The sequence below is a fragment of the Eurosta solidaginis genome, chromosome X, assembly GCF_040869045.1.
Source record: "Eurosta solidaginis isolate ZX-2024a chromosome X, ASM4086904v1, whole genome shotgun sequence".
NCBI lineage: Eukaryota > Metazoa > Arthropoda > Insecta > Diptera > Tephritidae > Eurosta > Eurosta solidaginis.
Window position 1 is genome coordinate 622098 of NC_090324.1, and position 8956 is coordinate 631053.

Genomic DNA, 8956 nt, shown 5'->3' on the forward strand with positions numbered 1-8956 from the left:
ATTTGGTGAAATTTGAAGCTTCTAGCTGTTAAAATGGGGCTAAAATTTGCGAAAGTATATATATATATATACTATATATATATACTATATATACCACCATATATATACTATATATATCACCGATCTTTATGATTTTTTCAGACAACAATATGTGCTATATATGTAAGCATTCGTTGAAATTTGAAACCTCTAGCTCTTAAAATAGGGCAGTAATTACGAAAAGTTCCTTATCTGAACAATCGGTTGTGGGGGATGTATACTATATATACGACCGATCTCATAAATTTTTTCAGGCAACAATATGTGCAATATACGAAAGTATATGGTGAAGTTTGAAGCTTCAATCTGTTAAATTGGCTAAGATATTACAAAAATCCTCTTTTTCTGAAAAATCGGTTGTATGGAGGATATATGCTATAGTGGTCCGATCCGGTCGGTTTCGACAAATGTCTAATCGGACAAACAAATACAGCCGCTCACCAAATTTTATCAAGATATCTCAAAAATTGAGGGACTAGTTTGCATACAAACAGACAGACGGACAGACGGACATGGCTAAATCAACTCAGCTCTTCAACCTGATTATTTCGGTATACTTAATGGTGGGTCTATCTATTTTCCTTTAAGGACTTACAATTTTCGGTTTCGTGGCGAAATTAATATACCATTTCATTTTCATGAAAGGTATAAAAATAGGTAGGTACTTTATGTGACGATGCAAAGCTTCACGTTTTTGTGGTCTGCATGTAAGAACTATGACCACGAAACAGGTATTTCAAAAATATATGACGTAAACGTAACTATTTGATTAAATTTGATGAATTTTGAAGCTTCTAGCCGTAAAAAAGGGGCAAAAATGACAGTTTATATGGGGTATAGAATATATATACCACCGATCTCTATGATTTTTTCAGACAAAAATATATGCTATATACGTAAGTATTCGTTGAAATTTGAAGCCTCTAGCTCTTAAAATAGAGCAGTAATTACGAAAAGTCTCTTATCTGAACAATCGGTTGTGGGGGATATATACTATATATACGACCGATCTCATCAATTTTTTCAGACAACAATATGTGCAATATACGAAAGTACATGGTGAAGTTTGAAGCTTCAATCTGTTAAATTGAGGAAGATATGGCAAAAATCCTCTTTTTCTGAAAAGTCGGTTATATGGAGGATATATGCTATATTGGTACGATCCGGCCGGTTCCTACAAATGTCTAATCGGACACCCAAATACACAGGCTCACCAAATTTTATCAAGATATCTCAAAAATTGAGGGACTAGTTTGCATACAAACAAACAGACGGACATGGCTAAATCAACTCAGCTCTTCATCCTGATTATTTCGGTATACTTAATATTGGGTCTATCTATTTTCCTTTAAGGACTTACAATTTTGGGTTTCGTGACGAAATTAATATACCATTTCATTTTCATGAAAGTTATAAAAATAGGTAGGTACTTTGTGTGAGGATGCAAAGCCTCACGTTTTTTCTGGTCTGCATGTAAGAACTATGACTACGAATCAGGTATTTCAAATATATATGACGTAAACGTAACTATTTGATGAAATTTGATGAATTTTGAAGCTTCTAGCCGTAAAAAAGGGGCAAAAATGGCAGTTTATATGGGGTATATAATATATATACCACCGATCTCTATGATTTTTTCAAACAACAATATATGCTATGTACGTAAGCATTTGGTGAAATTTGAAGCTTCTAGCTGTTAAAACGGGGAAGAAATTGCGCAAAACTTCTTATATGAACAATCGGTTGTATGAGATTGTTCGGCCTGGGTGCGTCTGAAACCGGCAATGGGTAGGCGCACACGGGTCGATCTCGGGTTGATAGTGCACTCGAAAGAAATACGAGAAAGAAAACACCAAGAGGAATTCCTCGTTATTATAATGTATTTAATTGAATTGAACGGAAATGTACAATGTAAAGATGACAAGGGTTATTTTACCTGTGTAACAAAGTACAGCGTTGATCCTTGGACGATGCGTATCGGTAGGCGGTTGATCGAAAAAGAGGCCGTTTGTGCCGTTGATGACAACCGCTAAGCCGCGAAAAGGTCCTCTGGTATTAAGGAGGGGAAAAACCACACACACAACCACCCTTACGTATACGTGCATGGGTGCTGACAACCTGCACACACACATGCATGTGTACGCAACGCATGCATGTGCATGCATGCACACAAATGCGGCGTGAGTGTGGGTGGCTGGAAATATTATTAAAACATTAGGGAGGGGCGCCGTCAATCAGGTGAAAGTTAGGCATTGGGCCTAAACATGCCGCCCCCCTTGCGGTACGCAACCTCACAGTCCTCCAAGGATCACCGACCGTAAAGAAGAGGAAAAAAAATAGAAAACTTATAACTAACTTAACCTAACGACGGCCAGTCCGCCGGCTTGGCAGCACGCACGATGAGTTGCGTAGTGTGCGAGCTTGGTTGCGGATGCCTCGGTCATTCGCCACTTTCCCGTCATGGTTAGAAGCCTGAGCCATGTTTGCCTAGAGCTAGGGATTGCAAAAAAGTAAAAAGATATATATGTTCATATTTCTTGTCGTATATTACAAATTCATTGGAAATGAACAAGCATAGAATTTTGTATGAAGAAAATTCAATAAAAAATAACTTATTGTAATGATACAGGATTTTAAACGCACACCTCCCTTGTGAATTCATACAAGTGGCGAATTTTTGATAAAACGTTCACAATAGTGAACAGCGAGTGAGTATTAATCTGTAGTCTGATTTTCTGTATACAAATTTAAAGGAAAAGCTGATTTGAAACAAATGCGCAATTCATGGCACTTCAATTTAATAACGGCGTACACAAGAAAAAGAAACCTTTCTTCCATTCTCTGGCCCTTCGCGACAGCCGTCCTCCCTGTCAGCTATGATTTGACACGTAGGTATGGCAATGGAGGGATAGAAAGATTTTTCACTTGTACGAAGTCACAATGCAAACCTCTTGCGACTGTGTACAACAGAAATTCAATAACAAATAAATAAAAAAAAAGGATAAAATGTGTAAAAATTCCAGTATTTCGGTCGTTACCGAACATTTTCATGTTAGGCCTTGGTTGTGCCCGAGAGCACCCAACCGAAGATGGTACTCTGAGCCAGCAAAGGGCCAAACGTGGTGGGCAGAATCCCTGGTAATATTATCTCCGCATATACATCTGTTCCTAGGATGAGGCGGATCGGCGCGGATGCATGGAACTGCGGATCCGCAAGACGGAGATGTGCGTACGGGGCTGCGATAGCGCTGTCGATGCTGGTCGTGGGTGTCATGTGCCGAAAATTGGATACGACCGCAGCATGGGTCGCAATCCTTTTGTTCTGTCCGTGTCTTCCTCGGATACGCAGCAGACATCCTGCTTGCCCGCCAATGCTGCTGGTAGGAAGTTGGAGCTCCTGGGCGAGCTCATCCGCAATCACTGTGGTGGGGGAGCATCCATCGATTAAGGCGCGAATTGAGGTGTAGCCGCCCCCCTGCTTCTATTATCACGACCGCGGTGGGGGTGATCGCTACCGTCGGTATCATGGTGGCGGTGGCAGCTGAATGCGGGGCTAGGAGCCCTGCCCGGAAGGCGGACACGGTGGTGAGCTGCAGCGAGTTGGATCCGTGACTGCGATCTCGTGGTTGATGATGGGTGTGATGTCGTTGTTGCAGGCGAAGAGGCCTTGTCTCCGCTCTGCGGTCGCGCGGTTGTTGTCTACGTTGAGGGTCCTTGGTTTGCCGGCGAAGGGACCGAGTCTCCGCTCGGCCGTTACGAATATGGCGCTGGACTGTCGATGTGTTGTGCTGGAGCCGCTTCCTTGTGTTGTGTTCGGGCGAAGAGACCGAGTCTCCGCTCCGGTTCGGTGGATTCGAGCTGGACGAAGAGGCCCAGTCTCCGTTCCAGCATCTGACGCATATAATGATACGGAGTCGTCAATCCGCTCACGGGGTGATTCCAGCTCCTCCTCAACTTGTACACTCCATGGCTTGGAGCGGGCTTCGTGGAGTAGCTGTTCCTCTTCATCAATCGAGGAGATGTGAAGCATCGTGTGATGTTTCTCGCCGCATTTTTTACATCGGCCTTGGCTTGGGCACGCGTTAGAGCGGTGGTCTAGAGCCAAGCAATTTCCACAGCAGCTCCCACGGATCGCTAGGTAAAGACGCTCGTCGGGTTTTTTGGCCCGAAAGATGGGGCACAGGCGTATGGGATGTTGCTTAAAACAAGCGCGGCATTCCGACGTATAACGCATGACGTTCTTGGCAGCGTTTCGTTGCATAGCGGCAAAGCGACCCATTTTTCTGAAAGAAATGCAATATGTTTGACTGGGTCAAGTCATTCTCGAAAATGCGGGGGCGAGTGGTCCCTAATTGTATTATTGGGGATTTGGGACATTTTATTAGCGCGCATAAGGGGAAACATCTGTCGCTGCATAAAAAAAAATATTCATATGTGGCGTGCATTATGTGCATGGCCTCTTTCCCCGCACGTTATGTGCCTGGGTCTTTAGTGCCTTATTTTATTTTGTGTCACCCGGCAGCGTTTTAGTTAGCCACGGGCACACTAGTGCTGCAGAAAATGAGCATTTACGATTTTCGGTTCACACATTCTGGTGCCGAACCGGGTAGAAAGTGTATATCGTGGGTTCTTTTGAGTCGCTGTTATTTGTGTTGTTGGTGCTAAAACCCAACAACTTCCCTGCCCTCCACAAAAAAAATGTTTGGACAGCAAAATTGTATGCGATGTAAAGAAAAAATAAAAAAAATTTTCGTTTTGGATGAGGAGAATCATTTGTATTACCTTTCCGTTATTTATGAGAGTTGTTTATTCAACCTTTCCCCAAGTACGCTTCTAGTCCTGTTTAATTGATGGCCTTTAGCAAATGGCACGGTTCCCGAAGGGTGTTTGGCTCCGGTACCGATTTTTCGGAAACGGGTTCTTCGGTACCCGTTTGCATCATTTTATGCATCCCTAATATAATGTACATTTAAAACTCGGCATATATATGTACATACGTACTTTACCGCATTGGTAGTTTGACCAACCTTTTTGACCCATTTTTCATTTTCTACTACTTCTGCTACCAACACTTAGATTCTACCAATATTTCAGTATTTTCGCAATGAAAACGCATACTGCGATAATTTTAAAGTATTGAATTGCAGAGCCCACCCAACTAACATTAGGAAGCGATACTGACCAAATCAGTAAATTTTGAAAAATTTGTAAAGAACTTTAACAGGAAATAAATTTTTGAGTAGAGAAATATAATGACTGAGTACGCGAATATTTTCTGCGCTATTTTTCTCAGTTTTTTTTCTTTTTTGCATAATTTGAACGACAATAAGAAGTTTTACGTAAACGATAACATGCTGAAATTGGTTATTTTGCGGCAGTAATTTTGGTACCTTGGAAAATTGTTGTGGTAGGTAGACGTTTTGGTGCATGTTTGTCAGTATTTCACACTCACGATACAGGAAAAAGTGAGTATCGTATAGGCATAAGCTATGTACATAGGTATATGCAAAGGTACATGTAATTTTGTCTTCTTTACGTGTTTTAAAGGTGTCATTTCCTTGAAATGCGCGTTATTTGTTTTACAATACATTATTAATTGTTTGGTACAAAATATGAACTGTAGCTGTTGTTTTCTTGGTAAAAAACTACCAACTACTACTATTTTCATTTTTTTTTTTTTTTGTCTACCAACATTTTCCTCTTAAAAAGTCCGCGTACTGGTAGATATTTACCGGCAGCAAAGACAAAAAAAATTGCGCACATTCATACACGTCCGTGTATTGAATGTAAATTCCTCAGAATTGAAACAAACGGGACTAATCGAAAGATTTTTCCCGTTGCTTCATTCTTTTTACTACGGCGCGTGGCCGTAGTACAATCGTTTGCCGATTTTTGGATGCAGAATAAGGGTAAGTAAAATTTAACATTCAATTAAAAATATGGTTAAGAACTTATTGATAATTAAATTTTTATCTTTTCAGGTGATTCTGGTGGATGGTGATGGTCATCGGACAGGGCGTCAGTTTTTCTTGGTTTTTCTTTGTTTTTTTTTTTTTTGGTTTTGTATGTACCGGCATCGCAAAAGGGGGTGCTCCAACTGCGGCGTCGGCCGCGCCGGCAGTTGCCACACCTTTGCGATGCCCATTGACGCATGTATTAATGAATTTTTTTTTCTTTCCAAGTTGTGGCAAAATGTTGGAACCTCTGGGGGGTAAATTTCAAGAATATGGCACAATCTATTTATTTAGCCGGGACATATCGGGAAATCGCACTTTACTACCCAATACACCAGAGGGGATTATCGAATCTGATGTGTCACGAAGCCATTCAGCTTCCAAGGCACCAATAGCTGAAGTAGATGCCTACTTCTATTTATTTTTGCTAGTCAAACTAATTGACGAGGGGGATTTAAACCGTGCATCAGTGTGTCCTGAGACACTTATGTCCAAAATTGCTGGACAAAATCGACGTACTTTGGATTTGGTTGGGGCTCAATCATATTTTTATCACTCTGGCGTGACTGAGCTTAGTAACTCTTTGGAGACTATAAGAGGCTTTCTTCATGCACGTCTACGTACAGCAACTTTGATTTTATTAATTGTTTACTGCGTAACTGCTTACACTGTTTTTCCTATGGTCAAGCTGATGGGTTGGTTAAGAAGTCTATGTTTCCAGTTTCGGCCAGCAACAATGAATGGGTCAGATGTTTACATTATTTGGGACGCATAAAGCCGCAAAATTCGAATATAGCGATGTTCATAAGCATTTAGTGCAAGCTTTAGGAAAGGCGCCACAAAACACAGCCGTTGGCTTTAGGCAAACCGTACAAAGGTTAGTTCTAGTGATTGAGTTGCCATTAGGAACTATACCAGAACGAAAAATATACAAGAAATCTGCTTTACGGAAAACTTTAGCCCGGTACTTTCGTGTACACAAGCCGTGCGTTTAGGAAAATTAACTACTAGAAATGTGCCCCTGACCGTGCTGGTGGCGTCAATTATTGTGTGGGCAATTAAATTATTGGATCGCGCTTATCCAGCAATGTTTGGTACGGAACTCATTGTAGCATAGATTTATTTGCGCTTCGATCAATGGCATCCCAACGGAAGGGGTGATAGTTCTGAGAATTTTCCATTTGCCAGTTACGCAACCAGTGATTAGCATTTTGGTAAATCCGATTAAGGTAGGCTGCCTAAAACTGATTGTGGTTGAAACACCAGCACCGCCACGTTCATCATCGCTCTCCAGTTTATCTTTAGTGTCTAGATGAATGCATGGTGCGGATTCACATGATATTGAGCAACACAGACAAATTGCAGTGAAGGCTTTGAATGAACGCTTGAATCTACTGATGGTGCGCGTTACAATCAATTCCCTACATTTCCCACAGATAACTATATACTTCTTGACCGGTGGACTTTTCCAGCCTCTCGTTTAAAGGTCGTCTGCCCTATGAAAGCACTACTGATATATCTTTTAATTGTGAAAATTAGCAGACACAAGACGAGAATACTACATGTGTGTAGTAGATGTTGAATCAAATTTAACAGGATAGTCCGAACGAAGCATTGATTATGGATAAAGGCAATACACTCCAATAGGGTCAATAGACATGATTGTATAATAAAAATTATACAGGATATATATAGAGAGTGAAGAAGGAAAAGCTAAAGCATACCAAAATTAAGGACCTGACTAGCTTTTTCCCACCAATTTTATTTAAATATACGATTCCTTTTATTCAAGTGCATATGCCTAATTAAAAGGAACTGTATAAGGAAAAGGGCAACCGTGAGATTGTTGGTACCAATTATTAAATTCAAATAAATGGTTAAACACTCAAATTTGTTTGATGCAATAGTAGACGGAACCTGGCTGACTGATTGCGCACAATTTAGACAATGTTCAAACTATACACTCAACAAAATTGACGACTGAAAGTGGTATCAAACAGTTGTATGACTGTTTTGAAAAACCTTAAAATCTACTGATGTGCGTTACCATCAATTACCAAAGTCATTTCCCATGAAGCATAATCATGGGCACGGCCAACACTCACCTACATGGCCATGGTCATCATTCTCGTGCTCAGCACATATCACATCTTTTGGCGTTGATAATTTAATAAATATTTCATTTTTGGGACAATCTCAACACACTCATAATACCGCACCGATAACGACAGTGCGTGCGGGGTCACGTATGGTTAGCACAATGGGTACGATAGCGATAGCAATGCCAGCACCACTGTTACCTAGAGGTGATCCAACTGCTGGCGCCACCACAACTGGTAATTCGCTAATCGACTTGAGTGGCGGTGATAGTGAAAAAATAAAGTAGCGTATGTAAATTTTAAGTGAAGTTAACACAACATGTGCGTCCGATTTGGATGCCCGCCGTGTGTCCAGAATCCATACAGCAATTACAACACCAGACGAATGTATACCAGGCTACTATTCAGACGCACTGATATTTAAAGAATACATGGGGATTTATTTTCATATTTTGTGCGCGCACGACTAAAATATAATTATATTATTTGGACGAGAATGACAATGGCCTCAAACTCTATGCAGAGTCTATGTGCCGCTTCCAAGAGATACTCGGTGATTTTCATGAGTTGTGAGCCTTTTGAAAACGCACCTTAGGGACCTCTGCAACCCTCATCTGACAATTTAAAACTGTGATACGTACGAAGTTTTTTGAAGAGAGTCGTGCGAAGTACAGGTCATATCCGGAAGGGATTGAACAAGCCTCTTGGATCGTGTAGCCGCCAAAGACAGAAATAAGCTTGGGGTTTTTTTGTTCCTGGTGGACTATCTACCATACAATCCGTCCCGGCTAGGTCTGACGTATCTCAACATTCACAACGACAGCAAACGGCGTGCTAACCCCGGCTACCAAAGCAGAGTGAGTG

General features: G+C 41.1%; 1 pseudogene; it reads left to right on the forward strand.

Annotated features, from left to right (window-relative positions):
- The first annotated feature begins 1916 nt into the window (after positions 1-1916).
- On the forward strand, positions 1917-8379 carry LOC137234770 (uncharacterized; annotated as a pseudogene).
- Positions 8380-8956: the final 577 nt, after the last annotated feature.